Genomic DNA, 27,355 nt, shown 5'->3' on the forward strand with positions numbered 1-27,355 from the left:
TCATTTCGGTCACGATGATTGTGATATCGTCCGCGTACGCTGTAACAGATCCTCCACCTCCAAGAATCGTCGGGATGCCACTCAGCTTTCTCAGAAATGGCTCAAGAGCCATTACGTACAAAAGCCTGGGAGAGTGGACACCCTTGGCAAACCGACCGTTTGATGCGGAGCGGCTTCGACAGAAAATTGTTCACCCGAACGATCGAGTCGATGTCATCGTACAACTGTATGATACACCTGAGAAAACAGAGACCCAGTCCGAACTGCACGAGCAGTTACCAGGTAACAATGGTCCACTCTATCAAAAGCTTTAGAAAGTGATGCTAACGGCCCCATCCGCTAGCATCACTTACCTGTCCTTCAGTCGTCAGTCCCAAACAAACCTCCCTTGCTCAGTCCCAATACAATATGCCTCCATCTCTATCCTTCTCTCGAACCTCTCTTCCAATTCCTTCATCATCTCTGTTTTCTTGTTGGTGGGGAGCGGGTGGGTTCACTGTCTGCGGGGGAAGGGTGGTGTTGGGGTGGATTGGGGTTCCGTACTGTTTAATTTTCTCCTCTTTCTTTTTTTCCTTCCTTCTTCCCACTCTTGCTGGACCTCCTCTTCTTCTGTTACCTTTTCTGTTTGGTTCTGTTCTTCTTTAGTCTCTTCCTCTCTTTGGGGTTCTGTCACACTTTCCTTTGGTGGGGGAGGGCAGTTGGCTCTTATGTGGCCTCTCAGGCCACACTTATAACAGCACGGGGCTCTGCCCTCCACCCACACTCATGATGATGTTTCCCATTCTTATGCTTTCCGTTAACCTTTCCAGCGTTTCGGTCTCCGCCTGTATGTTCATATCCAGGGTAGCACCCCTCCAGCCTTCATATTTTATGGTGGCATGGAGGATGTCCACCTCTTCTTCATTTCCTTTAATTACAGCTGCTGCTATATATTCACCTTCTAGGTGTGGGGGTATTCCTTCCACCCTGATTCGCGTGGTTTTCCTGTTCAAATACGAGGGTAGAAGAAATACCTTATCCGTTTTTACTGCTTTGGCTGCCATTTTTCTTGCGACGCTCTCGCTCCTAAATTGAACCGTCACTGTACCGTATTCCATGCCTCTTGTCAAATATATAATTTCTTCCTCTGTTTGTTTCAGCGCTTCTTCAATAATTTCCATGCTGACTATCTCTATTCTTTTCTTTCCGTTTGCATACACTCGATACTTGACGAACCACTCACCACGTTTTGTTGGTGGTGACAGTTCAACTTCACCGTCTTCCTTTTCCATAAATTCCTGGAAGCCTGGCAGCTTGACCAAGTTTATCTCTCTTTCTCCCGACTTCTTCTTTGTCACTCCTGCATATGTATTACCTAGTCTTTCATCCATTTTCATCACTACCTTTTCCAGTTCCTCTTCGGACGTCGACAGTTCTGACAAACTTTCAAACAACCTTTGTCTGGCCATCCCTCCCGTTAGGGAGGGGCAGTCCATTTTCTCCCTATCCGTCTCAACACAGACAGACAAGAACTAAAAACCGCACACCAAAACGTTCAACAATAACAAATTCAACAATCAACAAATAAGCAACTCACAATAAACAGTTTTCTGAAGTATCGTATTTATTTACTACCCACTAGGGCGACATAGAGGAGACACTACAAAACATTGGGGACATAGAACATAACAATTAAAATTATGGAAAATGAATTTTTAAATGAAAATGATAATATGAAAGTGATGCTAACGGCCCCATCTGCCAGCACCACTTACCTGTCCTTCATTACCCATCACATTCTCCAATCAAAAACCATTCTTTTCTCATCATTTTCTCAACTATCCTTTCATATTCTTTTATCCTCTCATCCGAAAATATCATATTCCTCACTTTTACACCCTCTCTTTCACCCAGCGTTACAATTGTGTCTATTAGTTCCTCTGGCATCACCATATATCCCCCATCTTCTCTCTCATACCATAATTCAGAACCTAGGATTCTTTTCGCATCCTCAGCGTCATCCCATTTTGCGTAACATAAAATATGGGGTTTGGGATCTTTTTTATTTTGTGTCTGCATTATTATTTTGTTTTGGTTTTCTTGTAGGCGGGGAGTGGGTGGAATTGCTGTTTGTAGGGGAAGGATGGGACTCAGAGGGTGTGGGTGGTGTTGGGGTTCAATATTGTTCAACTTTCTCCTCTTTCTTTTTTTTCTTTCCTCTACCCATTCGTTCTGGGCCTCTTCTTCTGTAGTTTCACACTCCACTGGATTCCGTTCTTCTTTATTTTCTTCTTCTCTTTGTGTCTCCATAACAATTTCCTTTGGTGGGGGAGAGCAGTAAGCTCTTATGTGGCCCCTCAGGCCACACTTATAGCACCTTGGTGCTCTGCCCTCCACCCATACTCTCATGACAATATTTCCCATGTTAATGTTATCTGTTATTCCTTCAATTGCACTCTCCTCCGCTTGAACACTCATTTCCAGCGTCTTTTCACGCCATCCCTCACTCTTTACAGTAGCCTGTAAGATGTCTACCTCCTCTTCTATCTCTTTTATAACTGCTGCAGTGACCCATTCGCCTTCTATGTGGGGGGTTATCCCCTCCACCCTTATCCTTGTTGTTCTCTTATTCATATACGTTGGTAGTAAATATACCTTTTCTGTCTTTAACGCCTTAGCTGCCATTCTTCTTGCCATACTTTTACTTCCAAACTGTACCATAATTGTTCCGTATTCCATATCTCTCGCTACAAACACAATTTCCTCCTCCACTCTTCTTAATGCCTCCTCTATGTCTTCCATTTTTATTGTTTCCACTCTTTTGTTATCTTTTACGAATGTTCTGTATTTTATGACTCTTTCTTCAAACCATTCGCTACGCTTTTCTGGCGGTAACAGTTTCACTTCGCCTCCCTCCTTCGTCATATATGCTTGATAGCCTGGTAACTTTTCCAGGTCTATCTCTTTTTCGTCTGTTTTTCTTGCTGCTCCCACGTACGTTTTACCAACCTTAACGTCTATTTTCTTTACAGTATCAATCAACTCGCCCTCGGAGGTCGATACCTCCGATAGACTTTCGAAAAGTCTTTCTTCATCCATCTCTCCCATTAGGGAGGGGCGGTCCATCTCCTTTTATCTGTCTTAATACAGACAGCCAACGGCCGACAGCCCAACAACAGTGTAACAAGGTCGTATAAAAAACGTATAACAAAACGTACAATTCAACAGCAAATTCAAACAACAAATTATCAATAACTCACGCGTACTTGAAAAAAAGTTTTCTGAAGTATCGATGAACAAGTGATTTCTTTATTACCCACAAGGGGCTAACGAAGAGGGGGACAACACATCATGATTTGGGGTCATGAGACACAGATGAAAATTTACATATAAATGATCTTTAAAAATTATTACATGAAATTGAAAACAAAATCGAAGAAATCGAATGATACACAAATTTTTTACAGCACAACATAAAAACGACACATGAAGTGGGAACACCAGGATTGCCGACCCCACGAGCCCTGTTTTTCCCACCGAAACTCGGCAGCCAACTTACAGCGTGTTCATGTGGCCCCTTTCACTCGCAGCAATCGTGCCACACGTTTCCATCTTTTGTCAAACTCACACGCAGACAGACACCTTTTCTCTAACTCCACTTTTCTTTTTAGGTGGAACCTGAAAAAGGTCACCAAGGCGGAGCCAGAGATCATGGTGCCTGTCTTTACAACTTTCATTCTGGTCTTCCATATACACTCTTTCGCTACTGCTACTATACTGAGAAAGCAATGCTTACCTTCACTTGTCAAAAAGCTAGGCGAGTCAATTTTTATAATTGTCTCAGCCGATAGCTGTACTCTTCTTCCGTCTGACAACAGGTGTTCTGCATATACCCACACGTCCGAAACTTCCGGACACTGGACAATAGCATGCGAGACTGTTTCCAGATCCCGCTCGCATCTTGGACAGTTCGATGGTCCACTCCAACCATGCCTTGTGAGTTTATCCCGAACGGGTAAAGCTCCTCTGAAACATTGCCAGGTCAAAGACTTCTGGAAGTTATCCAATGTCTTCGGCCCGAACGTCCTTCGGAACAGGCTGTCTAACTGATTTCGATCGAGGCCCAAGGTCCTTCCTAAGGCATTGTCATTTCCGGCCTCTACCAACCTGCTATAGAAAGCTGCGGTGGTTCTGTTCGCTCTTCATGATAACCTGATCAAAGGTTACGAAGAAGGTATTGAAGCAAATCCAGTTCAACGAGTACCAGGCACATAGTGCGAGCACCCCGAAGCCCAAGTTTCAAATCTGTAGTGACTACTCAGTATCAACGATCAACTAGAGGAACACCGTCATCCAATGCCACCCCCATAGGAACTGATGCAGAAGCTGGAAAGTGGATACGGTTACACGAAGATTGACCTTGCTGATACCTACAACCAGATCAAACTGGCACCAGAGAGTCAACAAAGTCTAGCCCTCAGCACTCACTATGGAGCACTCCTGCAGCAACGACTCCCATTTGGAATCAGGTCAGCGCCTGGTAACGTCCAGGAGATCCTAACCAGTGATCTGCCTGGAGTGCCGTCTTCCAAGACGATATGCTTGTCAGCGGGCAAGGCGCCAATGACCACTTGAGCAACCTGGGTCCTTTGCTCTCACGTCTGAACAACAAAGGACTCCGATGCCGTTGTAAAAAGTGCCTGTTCCCACAACCCTGTTGGAATATCTTGGCTGCACCTTATCGGCCAAAGGATTCGCGAAGGGATCCAAGGTCGAAGCAATCGTGAAAATGCCACCTCCTGCAGACGTCTCAAGCTTAAAGTCTTTGTTTGTTTCAGTTCAGTTCTACGGGAAGTTCATCCCAAACCTGGCCACTACGGCCAAACCACTTTATCTCTCAACAAAGAAGGCAACTCCCTGGAAGTGGGGAGATGAGGAACAAGTAGTGTCTGAACAGTTGAAAAGTTTTTCATCAGATCAAATCCCTGTACATTTCGACCCAGACAAGCCTCTAAAACTGGCTTGTGATACGTCCAACGTTGGAATTAGAGTGGTCTCGTTTCATCGCTATCTGGATGGAAGCGAGTGCCCAATTCCCAATATGTCCAAGACACACATCTGCAGAAAGACACAACAGCCAAATACACAAGGAAACCCTAGCCAGTTCTACAAATATAAATATAAAACGTAATACTTTGACCACTTTATACATCTATGTACACTTTATACTTGTATACATCTATACATCACATATAGAATGCAAGATAAAATCCTGGATACATATTGCACAAAATTATTATGGATTACTGCGGAGGATTTACCAAGGATGCATACACAGACTTCAAACATTTTGTACAAAAGTGTACCTACGAAAATCAAAGCCAGTAACTTATTAATTTTTTAAAAAAAGACACCCTATTCCTATATTCTTTCATATTTTAAAAATAGCATTCGATTAATTATACAAATTTCACCCTCTCCATCTCTGATGAGCGGAACTATTGCCTGTCCACGTTTATCAATCTTGGATTTCATTATAAAGGCAATACTTTTGCGAAACGATCGTAAGATGCGTTAAATACTTAAACTTTTAAACCGTCACACTATATATTTACAAAAAATCTTTGTGAAAAAATTTTTGATATTGATTTTCCTGCTATCATTTCACAATATATAATCGCTCGTATTAAATGTTTAAATACTTTAATAATATTAATACTTTGACACTTCTATACAAAGAGCACTCATTTTAAATTCAGTATAACACATTCTCATAGAATATATTTAATTAAGGATATATATTGAGCTCTATATATAAAGAGCACTTAATACTGGATTTATTAAGCATGGAAAAGCAATATCTGGGAATATCACTTAAAGATATACAGATTCCTTCTAAAGACACATACTTATTATCCTCACTTCAGAAAACCAACGTCTTAATAAAAGAATGAGATGGAAGGCATTCTTTTATGATAAAGGAACTGTAAAAGTTTCACGGAATATATTCCGCAAAACTTTTGACAAAACAATAATTTAACAGTTACTAGAAATACAGGAGGACAGAAGCTTGTGTGAAAAACTGGTTGGTTACCTTTCAAATAATTGTATTATCGAAGGTAAAAAGTTCACTCGGCAAGGATAGTCTTTCTTATCCTATTGGCGACGCCACTTTGCTGTACTTTTTTCATTCACTCGCAAAGAAGATAAGTGATACTCCAGATAGGTTTTGTTATGTTTTAATACAGACTTATCCACCCGAAAACTCTTTATCTTTATTGCCCACATTGGCAATAAACACAGAAGGGGCAACACAAAGACAAGTGGGAACACATACCAAATAAAAGATTGGTGTATGTTATAATCAATAATAAGATAAAGATGAGAAATGGAATGAAGTTTCCTCAGCCCCACCTCTGAGTTACTTCATTTTTACCTCCGTTCATTTTTTTCTTTTTGAACCCGGAGCCTTCTAAAATATCTACTCTGTTCTCTTTCAGTAGAAATGTGTAGTTCATATTCCGTGGCATATTTTGCATGTCCAGATCGACTTGCCATACTGTAAGTCCTTTTATGAATTTAAAAATTTTCTGCCTTTGGTTCTCATCCAACAACAGGCAGCAATGCCACCCTTGCACGTTGTCGAACTTGCAAGTGTCCACTGCTCTAATGTCCTTCCACATTTTTTATTTCTTCACACAAATTTTTATTTGTGTTATCATATATCATTACATAGTTTCCTTTCTTCTTTTTCCCGGAGAAGGGGAGGTTGAATTACTTTTGTCTGACTGTGTTTGTTTTCATGTTGGAAAGGACGGGTAGATTCAGTGTCTGTAGGGAGCGGGTGTGAAGAAGAGGGTGTGGGTTTCAGTATTTATTTTACCTGGTTTCCTTTTTCTCTTCCTTTTCTTCCCTAGTATCACCCATTCGCCTTCTGTTCCGCTTACTTCTGATTCTGTTGGTGATGGTACTATTTTCTCCTTTTCCCTTGCCGGTTCTTCCTTTTCCTTGTAGAGGGCAGCTTGCTCTAATGTGACCTTTCTGACCACACTTGTAGCACCTGGGTATCCTGCCCTCTACTCTGACTACCTTTGTTGTGTCTCCAAGCACTATTGTTTCCGGTAACTCTTCTATTACATCATTCGGTTCCCATATCACCATATTTAAGGATTGCCCTTTCTAGTTCCTTGCTTCCGTCTTGGTGGCCTGGAGAACCTCCATCTCTTCCTCGTTACCAAGCAATACTGCGGCTACTATTCAGGCTACGTCGACATCCGGGGGGGGAGGTTCCCTCTACGTTGACCCTTATAGCATTCTTTCCCCCATATATTGGCAACATCACTACTTCCTCGTTTTTTTAATATTTTTGACGAGTTCAAATTTGCACTGCCTACATCATTAAATTGGACTTTAATTGTACCAAATTTTCTGCCTCTTGTTAAATACATAATATCCATCCTTCCATACGGGCCTTAGTACCTTCACTTGGGTTGTCGTCATCTCTTTAATTCTTCCTTCGGCCACTGAGTGTGTTTTATACTCTACAGTACATCTCGTTATTTTATCAATTATTGACACAGTTACTTCCACTTTTGTTCCGTCCCTTTTTATCATTTTTGGAGTATTTCTTCCACTCTTTAAAATCCACATTACTTCCTGATATTTTAGCCACTTCTGCGAACCTTCTTTCATTCCTGTTGACCCACCAAGTGTCCGACTGCTCAGAATCGGACACCTCAGTGTAGCTATTATCTGAGGAGGAGGCGTTGAAAGGTGATATGCGAGGATTTTCGTTTGTTTTGTTGTGTTATTTGTGTTGATTGCCGTGATGTTGATGACAGATTCTGGAGAATGCGGTTCAAGTGTGTGTGAACATGTGTGGAAGGTTGTGCTTGTATTGTGGTGTGTGTCTTGGGACGGAAAGGATCAGGGAAGTGTTTTTCTTTTTTTTAAGCCACTGCTTCCCATTTGTGATCTGTTGTGGGGTTGCCTTGCCTTTTTGTGGTAGTGTTTGTGCTCAATTCATTTTCTTTGTCAGTAAATTCTTGTTCATTGTTGTACATTTGGGTGTCCTTCTTCGTGTTTAACGTATATTTTGGGTTTTTTTTCTGTGTTCACTTCCTCCTGGGAAACATTTCTTGGTACATCTCATTAAGTTTGTTGATATTGGGGACGTTGTTTGTGTTTTGGCTGGAACCCACAGTTTTAAAAACGTGTAAATAAATTACACAAGATGTTTCAAAAATGTTCAATTCACCCCTTAAAGGGGGAATTTCTAGACTCGATACTTCCCCTCTTAAGCAGGTTCAGAGCTGATAACACACATATTTCTTTATTGGCTACTGAGGGCCCAACATAGAAGGGACGGCACAAGGATGGACAACACAATGTGGGGACATAAAACATAGACAAATGAATGGGATGAATTATTAAATGAATGAGGATGAAATGGCTACTGAACCCCACTTTCAGTAGTACCATTTGACTGCATTTTCTTTCATTGTTTATCATTTTGGTATAAAAACAAATACTTACCATATTATATAGGTCACCATATTCCACTACTGGAGGTAGTGTCAAATCTCACCTCTGGTTCTATTTTTTTCCTAAATGTTTCTTTTAATTTCTTAAAGTTTTCTGTGTCAATAATGACACATTTCATGTCTGCTGGGTGGGTACTCCACTTCTGGTATTTTAACTTTTATTGCTGTTTTTATTTTATTTATCTTTTTCTCAATGGCCGAGCTCTTCATATAGGTCATAATATATGTCTAGAGAGGTTTGTCGATTAAATATGTCTGTTTGTGTGTCTATTTGTCTGTATACCTACTGGGAGAAGCGGGATTGTTTGCAGTGATTTTTTTTTTTTTTTATGGGGTGTCTGCAGAGGTGAGATGGGTGTTCTGTCTGTCTGTGTTTTCTGCATGTTGAATAATGTCTTGTTCGATTTCCTACTTTTTCTCTTTTTTTTTTTTTTTTTTTTTTTTTTTTTTTGACGTTTTTGGAGGTGAGTTTTTTGACTGCTTCCTCTTCCTGCTTGGAACTTCCTGGAATTCTTCGATTGGATGTGTTGTTTCTGTGTTTTCGATGTCGTTGTTCTTCTCATTTTGGTTTTCCTCTTCAGGCATTTGGTTATTAATTTGGGGGCAATTCGCTTTTATATGTCCCCTCCTCCTACAGTGATGGCAGGTGGGAGGTCTTCCCTCTATCACTACTCGTAGCTTTACATCTAATAACTAATGGATGATTTTTGTTTTTAATCACACGATACAGGTTAGTTTATGAGCATTGCTTAGATTAGACTATATTTATCAGTTTGCACGGGGCTGAATTGCCTAGATCTACTGTGTTATACAGGAAGTTATGTTATTCATATAATAATAATAATAATAATAATAAACATTGTGTACAGTGCTCAGGTGCACTACAACTCATCTAAAGTGCATATATAATCAGGTGTAGTTTCGACGGATTTCGGAAAGCATGAGGGCCTTAAAGGATGCAGTGTCATGGCAGTCAACAACTGACGCAGGCAGTTTATTCCATGCTTTAGCAACTCTGAGCGTGAAGAAATGTTTCCGAAAGTCATGGGAGCTGTGTTGTTTTCTGACTTTGTAGGCATGTCCACGTGTGTTAGACACATGGAGATCAAAACGGTGTTCAGTGTTGTTATTGGTGAGGTGGTTGACAACTTTGTGGGCGTTTACCAAGTCCGTTGCCAGACGCCGGAGCTTCAGTGAATCCATGCCCAGGGAAACAAGGCGCTCAGAATATGGTAAGTGTCTGATGGAGGGTATGCGTTTGGTTGCACGTCTCTGAACAGATTCCAGGAGGTCAATGTTCTGAGCAAGATAGGGGTTCCAAACTAATGATGCGAATTCCAAGTGTGGTCGTACCATAGCTGTATACAGTTTTAAATAGATGGCTGGAGAGCGGCTAACAAAAGTCTTGCTGAGTGATGCCAAGACACCCTCGGCCTTCTTGACAATTTTAGAGATATGCTTTGTCCAACGCAAATCACTGCTGACAGTGATTCCTAGGTCACGCTCGCAAAAGGATTTCTTGATATCAGTGTTGTGGAGGGAGTATGTGGACGCAGGGTTTTTTCTCCCAAAAATGCATGGTGGTACACTTGTCCACAGCCAGTTTCAGTTGCCAGTCTGTGATCCATTGCTGCATTGTGTCCAGGTCTGATTGCAGGAAAGAGCTGTAGACAACAGGATCTGTCCTCTTGATTTCAAGGTACAGCTTGATGTCGTCTGCATATTTTAATACTGTGGCATTCTTTAAATTTGCATCTATGTCATTAATGTATGCCCCAAACAAGACGGGACCAAGGACGGTACACCCGATGACATCTCATATGGTGTAGAATGCTGTCCTAGAACTGTGACTACCTCCTTTCGGTTGAGAATGAAGGATTTCAACCAGTTAAAAAGGTCATCCCTCACACCCGTTGCAGAGAGTTTCACCATAAGCCTTTTGTGTGGCACAGAGTTGAAAGCCTTAGCAAAGTCAAGGTAGACAACATCCACCCATGAGCCACTGTCAGTGATCTGAGTAATGTCCTCAAGGAACTCGACAAGCTGATCACTGCAGCTGGAGTTAGGGACAAATCCATATTGTGAGGGTCGGATGAGACTGTGTGAGCTCCAGAAGTTCCAAAGTGTTTCTCTGACACACGATTCCATCAGTTTTGCAATACAGCTAGTGAGACTGACTGGGCGATAGTTGACAGGTTATGTGCGGTCGCCCTTTTTGAACAGAGGAATGACACTGGCAGTTTTCCACTGTTCCGGAGTAGCACCATTGTTGAGACAGTACTGGAAGAAAATAGAGAGCTGGTGTAAAAGGAAGTACCTGCCACGTTTGAGAAGCAGGTATGTAACTCCATCAAGACCGGGGGGGGGGGGCATAGTTGCGCTTATTTTGAAGGTGACGTCGCAGCATTGCAGGTGTAAATTCCATAGTTGTTATGGAATTTGCTGTTAGAGATTGTGAAGATGGTACATTTTGATTTTCAACAGTGAATATGTTTGCATAGCACTCGGCAATGAGTTCTGCGCATTCCTTGGGGTCGTCAGTGATCTGGTTTGTGTGAGGGTTGCGAAGAGGGCCCACTGGAGAGTGAGGTCTCTGCTTCGAATGCACATATTTCCAGAAAACCTTGCTGTCAGGATTGGCTGCTATGCACTGTTCAAATTCAAGCACTGCTTTTTTTGTCACTTGCTTGAGATGGTTGGAAGATTTATTCCGCTTCTTCCTGTTGGTGTCTGATTTATGCAACTTGTATTCCCGTTCAGCAGTTCGATGTTCCTTCCTGGCAAGTCGGACCGCTGAAGTTTCCCAAATTGCACTTTTGGGGCGGTTCTTCTTTTTCTGTTTACATGGCACTGATGCTGCACATGCTGCCCATATTGAGTCCAGGATACTCTGGAGTATAGTATTCACATCTTCAGAGTTGTAGAATTCACGCCAGTTTGGGTGCTGTAGTTCAGTGTGGTACAGGTTCCAATCTGCTCTCTTCCAATCGAAGGAAGCAGATTGGAGATGGTTCAGGTTTTTGTTGTTGCCTGCAAGAGCCAGATTGGCGATGATCATAGCATGATCAGAGTCGCCTAGAGGTTCCTCCGTAGTGCAATTCATAACCGCTTCAGGAGTTGTGGTGAAGAGCAGGTCCAAGGTGTTGTCGCTTCTTGTTGGAGAGGTGACTACTTGTGACCAGTTTGAGTCCAGTGAATTCAAATTTTTCGGACACTGTCATGCCTTTGGATGTCAGAAGTGAAAGTAGAAAAATCTGACGTCAGACGTCAACTTCGTGTATTTACGTCGTCATGTTTAAACTTTCGTTTATTTACGCTTTAATTTACGCCGTTTATTTACGTACCACCACGCTAGGTTTATAAAAGCTTGAAGTTAATTTTAAAAATAAATGTGATACTTATTCTGTTTAAACTTTATAAATAAATATATTCTTGCATTATTCATTATTGTTTTTAAAAAAGAAATCACACCAAATCTGCACAAATGAACCCCCATGACCATCACCGCGATTACATACACCAATCAGAATGACCACTGACCACCACGTGCGTAATTCAAACTTTGAAATTTATTCAGTTAGAAACTTTCAGTGTGATTATCAACACGTGCGAAACAATTTTTAATATGGCTTTTGCATATCCAAGTTTAAGAGGAATTAGTCACCGCGATATTACCATGGCCACGGCTACAACAGCAGATAGCATTAATTGGCTTAAGAGACATGGCCTTTTGAATACCCGGAAAATATGTATATCGTGTGGAGGTAGCATGAGTGAAGTAGCGAAAAAAAGTATATCGGATGAAGTAATATGGTCGTGTGGAAGGCCTTGTAGAAAATCCGTGTCAATTAGAAAAGGAACATTTTTAGAAAATAGTAAATTGAAGTGTCAACAAATCATAGATATATTGTTTTACTGGGCCAAAGAAGATTTAGCAAAAGGAATAGGACAGGAATGTCATTTAGCAAATGTAGCCGTGACAGATTGGAGGAATTTTTGCCGCGATATATGTGCAGAATATTATGTTGCACAGAATATTAAGCTGGGAGGACCCAACAGAATCGTAGAGATAGACGAAACCGCGTTTGTTAGGAGAAAATATAATGTTGGCCATCGGGTTAAAACGCAGTGGGTGTTTGGTGCTTTAGAAAGAGATACCAGAAGATGTATTTTAGTGGCAGTGGAAGATCGGACAGCGGACACTCTTTTACAAATTATACGAGAGCGTATATTGCCTGGTACAACCATAATTTCCGACCTTTGGCGTTCGTATAATACACTCAGTCAGCGAGGATACAGACATTTGACCGTGAATCATTCAATAAATTTTGTTGATCCGGTAACATTTGCCACAACCAACCACATAGAATGTTTATGGAAACACGTAAAGAATCGAAATAGAAGAGAATGTGGAACAGCCAGAAATTTACTTCAGACCCATCTCATCGAATTCATGTGGCGCTATGAATTTAAGGACGATATATTCGGAAAGTTGATAGAGCAAATTCGACAGCTATATCCATGTGTTTGAGATATACAGAGTATAAGTATTTTCGGAATGTTTAGTCGCTAACCTGTCTGAGCAAGCTTAAATGTGTTTTCCCTATTAAAACAATGGCGGAAAAAGCTGAAACTGTTTCACAACATATGGACAAGTATGAAGCACACAATTTTTATGACTTGTGTGCTGTTTACTGGATTGCATTTTTCATACAGTCAGTAATTTCTTGGGATAAATGGTATGAGATAAAGCAAGAGATATCATTAAGAATAATGTAAAGCTAGAGAGTATGGAAAGTAACTATAAAAACTATTATTTAATTTATTTCACTTCAGCTACATCTCAAATGAACATTAATGACCATTAATCTAATAAAGTATTAGTTTAACCCTTTCGTTACCAAACCGCCCTTTTTCGAATGAGCCTATTTGAAATCATTACGGCGGAAACGAACCGTTACGCTAAACGTAAACAAAGCGAAAGAAAGGATAGTTAGTGGTTTCCCACAACCTTAAATGAAATTAAGGCCTATTTTGCCATAAATATTATTATGGGTATCAGAAAGTTACCCAGAATAACAAATTCTATCGTAAAATTTTGTTGTATACCCAATTGAATATTAGCTAATAACCCATTTTCTATAGCGATGTTTGAACAAAATTTTAATAATTTTATATATTGTTGAATTTACCTGTATCTACCTGCAATTAGTCACTTTGTGACAAAAATTATAGTATAGAATTGGTTGAGAACATTTCATTAAATTATCTTCCAAAATTCATGTTAATATATTGATGAATAAAAAAGTTATAGTTGTTTAATGAAACCAGACTAAATTTATGATTACGTTAGAAATTAATTGAAACACATAAGGGGTGTATTTTGGTCAGAAATATAGTAACGAAAGGGTTAATGTGTTCTCTTTTGTAGCTTTTGAGTAAAAAAAAAAAAATTAAAATGCTGATTGCTTGGAACCGTGAAAAACATGTTACATCTGTACACTTGTGTATGTTTGTGGAGGGTGTATAGTTTGATTCTTGTTTAATCCAAGGCCAGTTCTCATTAAGCAAACCAGTGATGAAAGAGTTTTGGGATTACATAATCTAATTTATATCCATTCAAGACAGTATGCCTCTTATTTCTTGATCAAGTGTTGGACATAGATATTTATAGACGCCGTTCATCAAAATCTACAATTTTGCAATAGTTCGCCGCAGATACCCTTTTCTCTGTTTAAGATGAGAATTTCACTTTCATTGGGGTATGGGCATAAATTTTTCTTTTTTTTTACTCCGATATACGATCTGTTGGGATTGTCGATATTTTAATAGAGCAATCCAGCAGTATCTAATGGTTGAATGCATAAAATGTACAATAGGTGTAGCACGTGCATCAAAAAGCAGTTATTACGTCGCAGATATTTTTAGAAAAGCTGCTTAAAAATGCATGACCATATAGTTAAAATTGCTTTGTAACTATGCGGTTTTGGCGTGATCCCATTACTAGGCAGTTTGGGCATGTGTAATCTACCAGAGCGTCGGGTAGATCAATTCTTTGTAGGTAGAATTTGGTTGTCGAAAACTCTTTGGAAGTTTGTTGAGAAGTAAAATTATGTAACTTTGTAAGAGAACTGAAAAAAAAAAAACTACGTCATAAACTGTCCTTCCAAATAATTTGTTTTGCATTGAATTACAGAAACTCTCTCTTGATTTTCAGTGCTGGAAATACAATAAACCAGCAATTAGCTCGTTGGAAGCATGTAGCCAACAATGTTATTGCTTATCACCTGTGAAATAAAACGTGTGTCTGCCACTCTGGTACAACACAGCCAACTTCATACAGTTACTTCATGTAAAAAAAAAAAGCGTTAGTGTGAAGGGAAACAACTTAATAAACATGTTTGCAAGGGAAGTAACTCTTTAAAATAAGAGTGACGTTTAAAACCGTCAAGGCAAGGAGACATTATAATACGCACACATACATATATGTGTATAGTTATAAATTATACTATTTTATATAGATTGTTAACGTTAACAATACTCAGAAACAGGCTAGAATCGAAGTGCTCAAATTGAGCTAAGTTCCAATTTATAATTTAAATGGAGGCAATGGGAACGGGAAACTAGAGGAACATGACCTATTATCCAGCAGAATATTCAGTATATATGTGTACTTTCTTCGGCATTAATAAAGCAAAATAAAGTTCGAAATAATAGTAGTATTAAAAACATACAAGCATGCAAATATTTAAAAATACGTTGGCATTTTAAAAATATATAAACACATAAATAGATATAAAGAACGTCGATATGATATAAGACAGTGAATTATAAATTCACACGATGTGATATAAAGGAATAAAAATTTACAAGTGAAAACACAAGCATATAACCTATATAAAACACGTAGGTATTTAAAAATATTAAAAAATATATATATCACAGGTGCCAATACGTTGAATCGAACCCATAATGCTGTATTCTCTATCCTACTTTCGAATGTCTCAGTCTGGCTGCTTTTTCATCATCTAATAATACTGCTTTCTTGTTTCGATTCTCCTCTTTATCTGCAAGTTTCACTCTGATAACTCCTTTCATTCTTGCTATCAATTTTTCAATTTCTACGCTTTTCTCGTATCTCATATACGTTCTTTCGTATTTTCCTTTACGTGGCCTTCTTTCAACATTCTCTGTATATAATGACGATGAAAATGACTTTCTACCCACCAAAGTAGAAAGTTGCATTTTACTGTTCAGTTTGTATCTTTTCTACTGTTCAGTTTATATATTGTTTTACTATTCGGTTTGTATCTCTCTTTTTTAAGCTTCCAGTAGCCGGGTCCTCTCTTAAGCGCACTATCTCCAGTCTACACTTAACCATTCTATGGTAAGTGTAGGACGCCTGAACAAGCTGTGGACAACTTAAGCTAGCCTTATCTTTTGCTCTTATAACTATCCTATCTAAGTAAGATTTGAACCATCTGTCGCCACTAATCCAGGTCCACTCTGGGACGTCCGGATGGTCAAGTCTGTAACGATCTGCTAGCTGAAACCGCCCGCAGGTAGCAAAGTAAATCGTAAGATACTATCAGTTGCTGGTTCTGTTCGGCTAATCCTGCAGAATCAGCAACCTTTCTCACAGAGACATATTCCGACGTCAGCAAGCAAAGGTTTCGGCGGACGACGGATTTTGGTATCAGTCTCACCATCTGGTGAAGACTTAACCCTCCGTCCGCCGGCTGCTATATAAGAAGGAAGATGACGTAGACTCGGGGAGATGAAGCATTCTTCTAGCCCCCACGCGGATGGCCGTGTCAAGCCTCTCAAGTATTCCTCTTGGCGGCAGTACCTGCACTAGACTATAAAAAAGTCTAGGCAGGTAATATTGCTGGAGCAAGAGGAATTTTTGTCGGGGTTTCAGCGGAGCCCTGCACATTTTATTTATGTCCAGGGACACCTGCACCACTGAATCTAAACCAAACTACCGACTTGAGATCGAAGTCCACTTAGGGATGTTTACACATAGATAACATACTCTCTCTCTCTCTCCCGGTTCTACCTTTTAATAGTGACACCATCGATATTCGGCGGGGTGTTCTCATTGACGAGGTAGGACTTGCCCCAGCCGCAGATAGAGAACCACGCACACTTACCGACATTAAGCCCCAGTCCAACCGCGCGTTAGAACTCCAAGCATCTGTCTATAAGAGCCTGGAGACCATCGCGCGATTTCGCTTGGATTCAGGGGAGTTACCTGAAGCATGCGTTTGGCGACCATCTTTGAAAATAAACGATATACCGCAGAACATATCGTGATTGGTCGCCAATTTGCAAGATCGTATGGGTCGTCTGATCTCTTGGGTATGAGAATCGACTTACCCCGCTTCAGGATATCGGGTATCTTACCCGCCAGCAACATGCAGTTGCATATATTTGCTAGAACAGCTGGGTCCATCGCTTTAATTTCACCTATGGTGATACCGTCTGGACCCGCCGCTGAGGAGATCTTCATCTGACGTCTACTTATCTTAATCTCCTCCACGGAGAACGGACTCAAAATGGAGTCGCTCTCAACCTGGGAGGAGGAGGGGTAGTTCTTCAGATCAACCTCAGGGCCTGGAGCAGAAAGCCTCCCTTTATAAAACTCCTCTATCGCATAGATTGGAATAGGGCATTCCTGCTCCCTGTTTTCACCTAATACAACTGCAAGGAGCTTCTTCCTATTCTTTTTAAATAGATCTTGATGGCGGGCGTAAGCATGACGCTTATCCCGTCGCCTAAGTCTAGTGTTTCTATTATTGTTATTATTACTATCACTAACTAGATTCCTCCTGTTGGTGGTTACTTCTCTACGCGATTCATATTGCTCCACCCAGTCCTCTACAGTTTTCTCAAATGAGCCCCAAGCAGCCGCGGTCCCGTCCTCCACGAGTTCCAATAGGGCCTCGGAGAAGACTGCAGACCAACGGGTATGCCCGGGACATGCAGCATCGAGGCAGCGATCCTTCCAGTCAATACTAGACTGGGGTTCTCCCCCGATTTGTGATTGGGAATTGGTCAAGGACTGCTCTGACCCTTGATGACTCGTACGAGCCTTTTTGGCCAGGTCAGCCCTTTTCGATCCTACCTGTTTGGCTGTTTTTCCCGGTAAGAATCGTGCAATGGCAGCATTGATCCGCTTTACCCCTGTCTTCTTCAGCTCCGACTCCTTTTCAACGAGGACCGCTACCTCCTCGTCGGACCAACAGCCCCTGCGTCTTTGGCCTATTGCCTCAGCAGCGGCTGCCCGATCGGCACGTTTTTTCGCAATTTGCTCTAAGCGAGCAGCAATCCTGCGGGCATTTGCCACTACAGGATGCTTATGCCGAACGTGCTGCGATCGACCTATAACCGTCAAAAAAGAAAGGCTGCAGCGGTCACAATCAAGGGAGGCTAGAGCTGGACTAGGGGCAGGCGCTCTAAATGCACTACCATCGCACAGACCTGCGTGACACCTCATAGAGTGGAGGTACCCGCTTTCCCTATCACATTTACTGCATTTGTATACAGGCTTAATGCCATGTCTACATATTAAGTGCTCCCCCCAATCATGGGGGAGGAGAAGCGCAGAGGACATAGCGGACAGGCTATGGAGCATGACACGCAGGGAATTGTAAGCGAAAATTCGCTCCCAACTGGAGTGGGGCTTGATACCCCCACTACCTCCACTCGATCCATTTCTAAATTAAGAAACCGAATGTCATCGGGGAGGTCCCTATCTCGGTCCGTCTCTAATTCAGAAGACCGGACTTCATCGATGGGGTCATGTGCTAGGTCCAGTGGGAGTTGATCGCCTCTCACCATCAAGGAATAGTTACTATACTCTAATCTAAAGATATTCTTCTTGTTTTTGTAGTACTTCAGTGTCGGACGCAAAGTTAAGCGCCCGACACTGGTCTTGTCAGATCCTATTGAGTCACTAGATCTTACTTGCACCGGAGATGACTCATTGTCCCATGCAAGGGAGGGTCATAGTTAGGCCGACCGCATTTGGGTATTGCGGTCAGCCTGACTTGTGGGCCCCATCCCGAACCCACAGGCCACCAGTTTGTCGGCGCCTGGTTGCCGTATGTTTTTTACCTTATTAGTTATTGAAAACATTACTATTCTTTGCGGCATTTTCCTAGGGATCATGACCGAAACGATAAAGTAGAACTTAAAGGAGGCGCACTACCAGCCCCACCGAGAGAGGCAAGCTAAACTACTAAACCTAATCCTAAAGACCTCACGGCCACCCACTCGAGTCTGAGGACAAACAGCAAGCAGCCCCACCCGGGAACTATTTCCCCCAGGAATATCCTGGGGGACTCGTCTAGACTAAGCAGGGCCTGTGAGTGTATCCACCCCAGACCTAAAGTGGTGCCCAAGAACGAGCCACCCTATGACAATAGTCCTACTAAGGAAACCTCAACCGGCGTGTGAGGCGCTAAATCCACACTAAGGGCAAATAAAGAGGATACGGCTAAATTTCCCATTCACAACAACCGGCTAGACCATTAACATCAAAAGGGCGCCCATCCCTATGGTAGTCACCCCCAAAATGGAGGCAAGAGAAAGGGCCTTCACACTATACTGAAACCAGGCAACCGCCTGACTATGTAAATTCTCTGGGTGGTCCCACTATCTTCACAGCCAGTACCCTTCTCCCCGTTTAAAAAAAGAATAGTGACGAAAAAAATCATATTACTAAAAGAAACTAAAATTCACTATTTTCCTCACGAGGCAGGGCTTAGTCATGTCCGGTGTTATTTTTATTGATGAAAAGATTTTCTCAATAGGACTCAACCCCACCGAAGCTAGGCCTTAACGCCTAGCTACCCCTCGCAGTAAAAGTAAAGTAAGGTAAAAAAAAAAAAACACTGCAGGGTCACCAACAAACCAGCCTCTCAGTCCAAAAGAAAAAAAAAAACCACTTTAGGACTTCACTGAGGGGGTGTTATGTTGGGGTCGGTGAGGAAATAGGCTTATATGTGAGGGCTAATCCCTCAACATATATGTACAAATTAAGGAAGTCCGGCTGAGGAGTCGTTGAAATGATTTATCTTTTATGCCCAAGGCATCTAGTGCAAGACTCGCTGGCCTGCACCAGGCACCACAGGCACCGATTGGGAGTCCATGCACCTCCACCGGCCAATTAAACTCCTGCAACAGCAATTGTTCAAGTGGACGGTACTTGTGCATTTTCTCGAGGGCAGCCTCTTTCAAGGCGTCCCCCTGCTCCAATCTGATAGTCACATCGACGACAACCACCTTTTCCGGACGACTAAAGACCAGGTCAGGTATCAGCCTAGAGCCGTTTATAATATATGACGGCTCTACACTGACACTCCAACCATGGTCTACAGCTTCCTTCGCCACCAGGTCGCATATTTTGTTATGCCTGGCGAGTCGTGGCCCTTTAAGAGCACCACAGACTCCACTGTGAGAAATGGTCTCTGCTCCTAATCTACATCTCGGACACGTGGAGTCGCCACGGAGTCCACGTGTCAGTTTCACGGGTAGGGTAAACGTTGGAGCGCATCTTGAGTAAACTCAAGAAGCTCCCTTCCGTGATCCTACCCGGCCTACTTATCCAACTATTGCCTATAACATCCCCACGGTAAGCCGCCGCACACACTCCCTGCACCGGCTGGGCCGCCCATCGATGGGAGTGCACCAGCCGGATGTCAGGGTCGTATTTGGCCGCGTCCGCAGGAAGTAAAGGCAAGTCGAAGGAAACTATTAGTTGCTGGTTCTGTTCGGCTAATCCTGCAGAATCAGCAACCTTTCTTACAGAGACATATTCAGACATTAGTAGGCGAAGGTTACGGCGAATGACTGACTTTGGTATCAGTCTCACCATTTGGTGGAGACTTAATCCTTCATCTCGCCGGCTGCTACATAGGAAGGAAGATGAGGTAGAGTAGGGGAGATGCAGCATTCTCTTGGCCCCCACGCGGATGGCCGTGTCAAGCCTCTCTAATATCCCCCTTGACGGCAACGCCTGCACCAGACCATAAAAAAATCTAGGCAGGTAATAACGTTGAAGCAAGAGGAATTTTTGTCGGGGTTTCAGCGGAGCCCTGCACATTTTATCAATGTCCAGTGACACCTGCTCCACTGAGTTTAAGTCAAACTCCCGACTCGAAATTGAAGTCCACGTGGGGATGCTAACACCAAGATAAAATACCTTATCCCCTGGTTCTACCTTTTTAATAGTGATCCCATTAATCATCGGCGGGGTGCCATCATTGACGAGGTAGGACTTGCCCCCAGCCGCGAATGGAGAACCACGCACACTTGCCGACATTAAGCCCCAGTCCAACCGCGCTATAGAACTCCAGGCATCTATCCATAAGAGCCTGGAGCCCCTCACGCGATTTCGCAACTAGGGCCATGTCGTCAGCGTACGCGATTCCATCCACCCGGATCCCCTCAACATGCAAATCCCCACAGCCGGATAACACATCTAGCAGTGGGTCAGTTGCAATGTTAAAGAGGATCGGCGAGAGCGCGTCCCCCTGTCTAACACCCCGACGAATCTCAATAGGTTCACTTAGTTGCCCATCAACTGAGAATCTGGTAGTGCTACCTTCGTAGATCCCCTCCACGAGCGCTAAAACGTGTTCGTGGAACCCAAGTCTCCGCAGTCCCGCATACACCAAGGAGTGCGAGACTGTGTCGAAGGCCTTGGAGAGATCTAAGAAGGCAACCTCCAGCCGCGGTATTCTCAGCCGTGCTGGCCTCCCCATCGCGCGAGTGACGAGCTGTCGCAGGAGAAATTAATTCTCACTGCAGCCGTCCGCGCGAATAAAGTCACGTTGACTTGGATTCAGGGGAGTTACCTGAAGCATGCGTTTGGCGACCATCTTTGAAAATAAACGATAAACCGCAGAGCATATCGTGATTGGTCGCCAATTTGCAAGATCGTATGGGTCGTCTGATCTCTTGGGTATGAGAATCGACTTACCCCGCTTCAGGATCTCGGGTACTTTACCCGCCAGCAACATGCAGTTGCATATATTAGTTAGAACAGCTGGGTCCATCGCTTTAATTTCACCTATGGTGATACCGTCTGGACCCGCCGCTGAGGAGATCTTCATCTTACGTCTACTTATCTTAATCTCCTCCACGGAGAACGGACTCAAAATGGAGTCGCTCTCAACCTGGGAGGAGGAGGGGTAGTTCTTCAGATCAACCTCAGGGCCTGGAGCAGAAAGCCTCCCTTTATAAAATTCCTCTATCGCATAGATTGGAATAGGGCATTCCTGCTCCTGTTTTCACCTAACACAACAGCAAGGAGCTTCTTCCTATTCTTTCTAAATAAGTCCTGATGTCGGGCATAAGCTTGACGCTTATCCCGACGCCTAAGTCTAGTATTATTCTTGTTTTCTCTGTTAATCCTATCACTAACTAAGTTTCTCCTGTTGGTGTTAACAACTCTACGCGATTTATAATGCTCCACCCAGTCCGCTATAGTTTTCTCAAATGAGCCCCAAGCAACCGTTGTCCCGTCCTCCACGAGTTCCAATAGGGCCTCGGAGAAGACTGCAGACCAGCGGGTATGCCCGGGGCATGCAGAATCGAGGAAGGGATCCTTCCAGTCAATACTAGACTGGGGTTCTCCCCCGATTTGTGATTGGGAGCTGGTCAAGGACTGTTCTGACCCTTGATGACTCTTGCGAGCCCTTTTGGCCAGATCAGCCCTTTTCGATCCCACCTGTTTGGCTGTTTTGCCCGGTAAGAATCGTGCAATGGCAGCATTGATCCGCTTTACCCCTGTCTTCTTCAGCTCCGACTCCTTTTCAACGAGGACCGCTACCTCCTCGTCGGACCAACAGCCCCTGCGTCTTTGGCCTATTGCCTCAGCAGCGGCTGCCCGATCGGCACGTTTCTTCGCAATTTGCTCTAAGCGAGCAGCAATCCTGCGGGCATTCGCCACTACAGGATGCTTATGCCGAACGTGCTGCAATCGACCTATAGCCGTCAAAAAAGAACGGCTGCAGTGGTCACAATCAAGGGAGGCTAGAGCTGGACTAGGGGCAGGTGCTCTAAATGCACTGCCATCGCATCTACCTGCGTGACATCTCATAGAATGGAGGTGTCCGCTTTCCCTATCACATTTAATGCACTTGTAGGCCTAATACCATGTCTACAAATAACATGCTCCCCTCAAGCATGGGGGAGGAGTAGCGCAGAGGACATAGCGGACAGGCTATGGGGCATGACGCGCAGGGAATTGTAAGTGAGAATTCACCCCCAACTGGAGTGGGGCTTGATACCCCCACTACCTTCACTCGATCCATTTCTAAATTAAGAGAATGAATGGGGAGGTCCCTAGCGACCCTATCTCGGTCCGTCTCTAGATCAGAAGACCGGACTTCATCGATGGGGTCATGTGCTAGGTCCAGTGGGAGTTGATCTCCTCTCACTATCAGGGAATGGTCCTTAAATTCTAATCTAAATATATTTTTCCTATTTTTATAATACTTCAGTGTCGGACGCAAAGTTAAGCGCCCGACACTAGTCTTGTCAAAGCCTATCGAGCCACTTGATCTTACTTGCACCGGAGATGACTCGTTGTCCCGTGCAAGGGAGGGTCGTAATTCGGCCGACCGCATTTGGGTAATGCAGTCAGCCTGACGTGTGGGCCCCATCCCGGACCCACAGGCCACCAGTTTGGCGGCGCCTAGCTGCCGTATGTTTCTTAACTTATTAGTATTGGAATACATGTCACTATTCTTAGCGGCATTTAACTAGGGATCATGGCCGAAACGATAAAGTAGAACTTAAAGGAGGCGCATTACCAGCCCTACCAAGAAAAACAAGCTAAGCCACTAACCTAATCTCAAAGACCTTACGGCCACCCACTCAAGTCCGGAGACAAACAGCAAGCAGCCCCCCCCCCGAGAACTATTACCCCCAGGAAATTCCTGGGGGACTTGTCTAGGCTAAGCGGGGCCCGTGAGTGTATCCACCCCAGACCTGAAGCGGTGAACAAGAACGAGCCACCCTAAGATAAGTTCTAAGATAAGTCCTATTAAGGAAACCTCAACCGGTGTGTGAAGCGATAAACCACACTCAAGGGCAAATATAGAAGACACGGCTAAATTCCCTCGTCACAACAACCGGCTAGACCATTAACATCAAAAGGGCGCCCATCCCTATGGTAGTCACCCCCAAAATTGAGGCAAGAGAAAGGGCCTTCACTCTGTACTGCTACAAGACAACTGCTCGACTGTAAGAGCCGGACAGTCCCCCATCTACAGCCCGTGAAGGGCTCTATTCTATAACACCGCCGCTGGGTACCTAGCTCACAGGCCCCTCCACACCAGCACAGGAGGAACCGGCGATCCCCCACACGGGAATCAACCAGAAACCCCGGCCCTACATAAGCCCAAGACAACTCACTGGCTCCATAAAAGAGCCGCAAACTTCACTTTATTGTCCCCAAGGGAGAACCGCCCACTATCCATCACACGCAAACAAGAGAACTAACCGGGTCACTAATGACCAACAAGGACTCCGAGGGTTCGGCCAGCGGCCGCTCAACTAAACTAGCAGGGAGGCATGCACCCCCCTATCAGAATCGCCCAAAATCCGCTAGCTCCCCACCAAACTAAATTGGAACCGCTTTGGAGAAGGAAGGACACGTTTAGTTTGTCCAATGCGAGGTTTTTATCCGGCATTGCGCAAAGCATATCCGGCATCGACCCCACATGGACGTAAGCTCTCTTACTACGCCAAGGTAGTGTCCAAAAGGGTGAAGCCTGGCAGTGCAAAGCCCACTGAATCCCGACAGGTCATAACATACCAGGTCATAACATACCAGACCTACCTGTTAAAGCATCCACCTCAAAAGAGATCATAAGAAACAGGCCCCACAAGAGAGAGAAACGGGCCCCACAAGAGAGTCATAGTTACTCCCGCCGTTTACCCGCACTTGGTTGAATTTCTTCACTTTGACATTCAGAGCACTGGGCAGAAATCACATCTCGTCTGTGCGGCTCGGCCGGCTACGGATTCTCTGTTTTAATTAGACAGTCGGATTCCCCCGGTCCGTACCAGTTCCGAGTCGACCGTTGCTGTCTCTTCCGGTGCTTCTTCCCTTCTTTCCTTCTCTTTTGGTTGGCACTCGGCCCTGATATGTCCCTTCAACCCGCAGTTGAAGCATCTCGGCTTTCTGCCTTCCACGTGGACTATGAGTCGCTCTCCTCCGCCAACATTTATGGCTTCTGGGATTTCCTCGAGTGTAGTCACCTCGGCTTGAATTGCCATTGTCAAGCTCTGGCCTCTCCACCGGTCTTCCTCTACCACTGTTTTGTTTTTCCGGTGTTACCGCTAGTGAACTATTTTCTTCACCTGACACAGGTGAGTAGGAGATTGGTGTATCCATTTCCATTTTTCGCAACAGGTTGGCTTAAAACAGCCTTTCAAAAAATTGGCTTAAAAAACCTTTCACAAAAGATGGCTTCAGAAGCCTTTTCACAAAAATTGGCTTAAAGAGCCACAGGATAGCAATAATTCCTCCGCAGGGGGAATTTCAACAAATAGCTTTCGAAGAAAGCAATTAAGTTCTTTTTTTAAAAAACAATAATAATAAATCACGGTAACAATAGCAGTATTCACAGGAGAAAATTGACACGTACCAAATTAGTCTAACGAAGAAGTCGGCGTAACATGCTTGATTTTTTATTACCCACAAGGGGCGAACAAAGAGGGGACAACACAATCTGATTTGGGGTCAGACTATCGGATGATTTTACATATATGATGAAATTAAAAATTTTAATACAATAAAATCGAAAAAATCGGATGATAGGACAGACTGGAAGACATTACGGATGGAGGGGGGGGGAGTTAGCTCGGACCCCACGAGCCCCGCCTCGCCACTGATACCTTGGTTTCAACCTGTCCCACATTTATGTGGTACCATTCATACGCAACATCTGTGCTACATTCTTCCATCGTTTTTTGAACACTTTCTCAGTCAGGCATTTTCTCTCCAGCCCTATTTTCCTTTTCAGGTGGAAGATGAAGTAATTCATCAATCCAGGGCCAGAGATGAAATTGCCTGACTCTATACCTTTCAGCCTCGTCTTCCAAATCACCTCTCTCGCAATTGCAACTACACTGAGAAAACAATTCTTACCTTCTTTCAAGAGGAAATCCGGTGGGTCAATTTTTATAATAGACTCAATCGACAGCTGTACTCTTCGTGTGTTTGACAACAGTTGTTCGGCATAAACCCACACCTCTGACACCTCCGGACATTGAACAATAGCGTGCGGGACAGTTTCCCTATCCCACTCGCATCTTGGACATGTCGGATTGCCTCGGCTACCATGCCTTATGAGTTTGTCCCAAACAGGTAGAGTTCCTCTGTAACACTGCCATGCCAGAGACTTCTGAAATTTGTCCAGGTTCTTCGGCCTGAATGTACGTCGGAACAGACTGGCCAGCTGATTATCATCAAGACCTAGGGTTTCCCCTAAAGTATCGTCACATTTCGCCTCTACCAGCCCTCTATAAAAGAATGTGGTGGAACCCCCACCGCAGGTGTTTCCCGAGCGACGGAATAGCGGGAGAGTCTTGCAAAACTCCGTAAACCATGTGCTCAGTTTCTATCTTCGATTCAACCAGGTTTCTCGTCCACCGAAACTAGTGAACTTGGGAAACGTCAATTTTGCCAGCGGAGACCACACCCGTTCACCATCAAGGTAGAGCCACAGATGCCTCAACCTCAGCGCATGTCTGCGCATCAACAGCCAAGGCATCCCTAGCCCACCCTTTAACGGTTGTTGACAGCAAGTAGAGCGTTTCACAAGCGGTTTCTAGCCCCTCCGCAAAAAGTGAAAGAGCTGTCTTTCCAGCTTGGTCAACCACGAATCAGGGCAAGGAACGACGGATAGGCGATAGGTGATGACCGATGCGATAAACAGATTGGCTACCTCCGCCCTTCCTTTCAGGGATAGCCACCGCCAAGACCAGGTCTTGACTACTGCAGCCACCCTGCCCGATACCTCGACCTAGTTCTTCTCTATTTGGAGGTCTGGTCCAAACCAAACCCCTAGCAACTTAATCCGACCCTCCGTCCAACGTCCCACGACGCTGTCGGGAGGCATCGACTTGTAGGTGATCCATTTCGGTTACGATGATGGTGATGTCATCCGCGTAAGCTGACACCGATTTTCCACAACCTGGCTGTCTCGGGATGCCGCTCAATTTTCGCAGTGATGACTCAAAAGCCATTACGTACAAAAGCGGGGAGAGCGGACACCGTTGACGAACCGAGCGTTTGATGTTGAACGCCTTCGAAAAGAAGCTGTTCACCCGAACTACCGAGTCAATGTTGTCATAAATCTGAATGATCCTCCTGAGGAAGCCAAGGCCCAGGCCGAACTGTGCCACAACGGACACCAGGTAGCGATAGTCGACCCTATCAAAAGCTTTACATTGGTCTAAATGGACAAGTGCCTCACCCTTGCCAGAATCACTATTAAACCCCTCTAAAGTGTACCGCATAAGATGGAGATTATCCTGAATGGTTCTGCCGGGAATGGCACATGTCTGTGCCTCCCCGATCAGTCCATCCGCGACACGCGTCAATCTTTTCGATAACACTTTGGCCAAAATCTTCAACTCTGTGTTTAGCAGTGATGGGCCGGAAATTATCAATACAATCCCCCTTGTTCGGGTCCTTTCTGACAAGCGTCACTACTCCCCGGCGCACAGATCTGGGAATAAACCCGTTCTGCTGCCAGTTCGCGTAGCCATCTGTCAATAGGTGCCCGAAAAGTCTGGCATACTCTTAT

At 43.8% G+C, this 27,355-nt stretch overlaps 1 protein-coding gene and 1 long non-coding RNA gene across 2 annotated transcripts in view; one reads left to right on the top strand and one right to left on the bottom strand.

The window, feature by feature from the left end:
- Nucleotides 1–27,355, top strand: part of LOC115209512 (aquaporin-9-like) — a 200,740-nt gene that overhangs the window by 57,504 nt on the left and 115,881 nt on the right. The window lies entirely within an intron of this gene.
- Nucleotides 11,489–24,551, bottom strand: LOC118762532. Its single transcript, XR_004998288.1, has 3 exons — nucleotides 24,448–24,551; nucleotides 20,651–20,655; nucleotides 11,489–11,500 (listed from the first exon to the last, which is right to left on the bottom strand). It is a non-coding gene; the product is annotated as an uncharacterized LOC118762532 (long non-coding RNA).

This window comes from Octopus sinensis, linkage group LG3 (assembly GCF_006345805.1).
Source record: "Octopus sinensis linkage group LG3, ASM634580v1, whole genome shotgun sequence".
Taxonomy (NCBI): domain Eukaryota; kingdom Metazoa; phylum Mollusca; class Cephalopoda; order Octopoda; family Octopodidae; genus Octopus; species Octopus sinensis.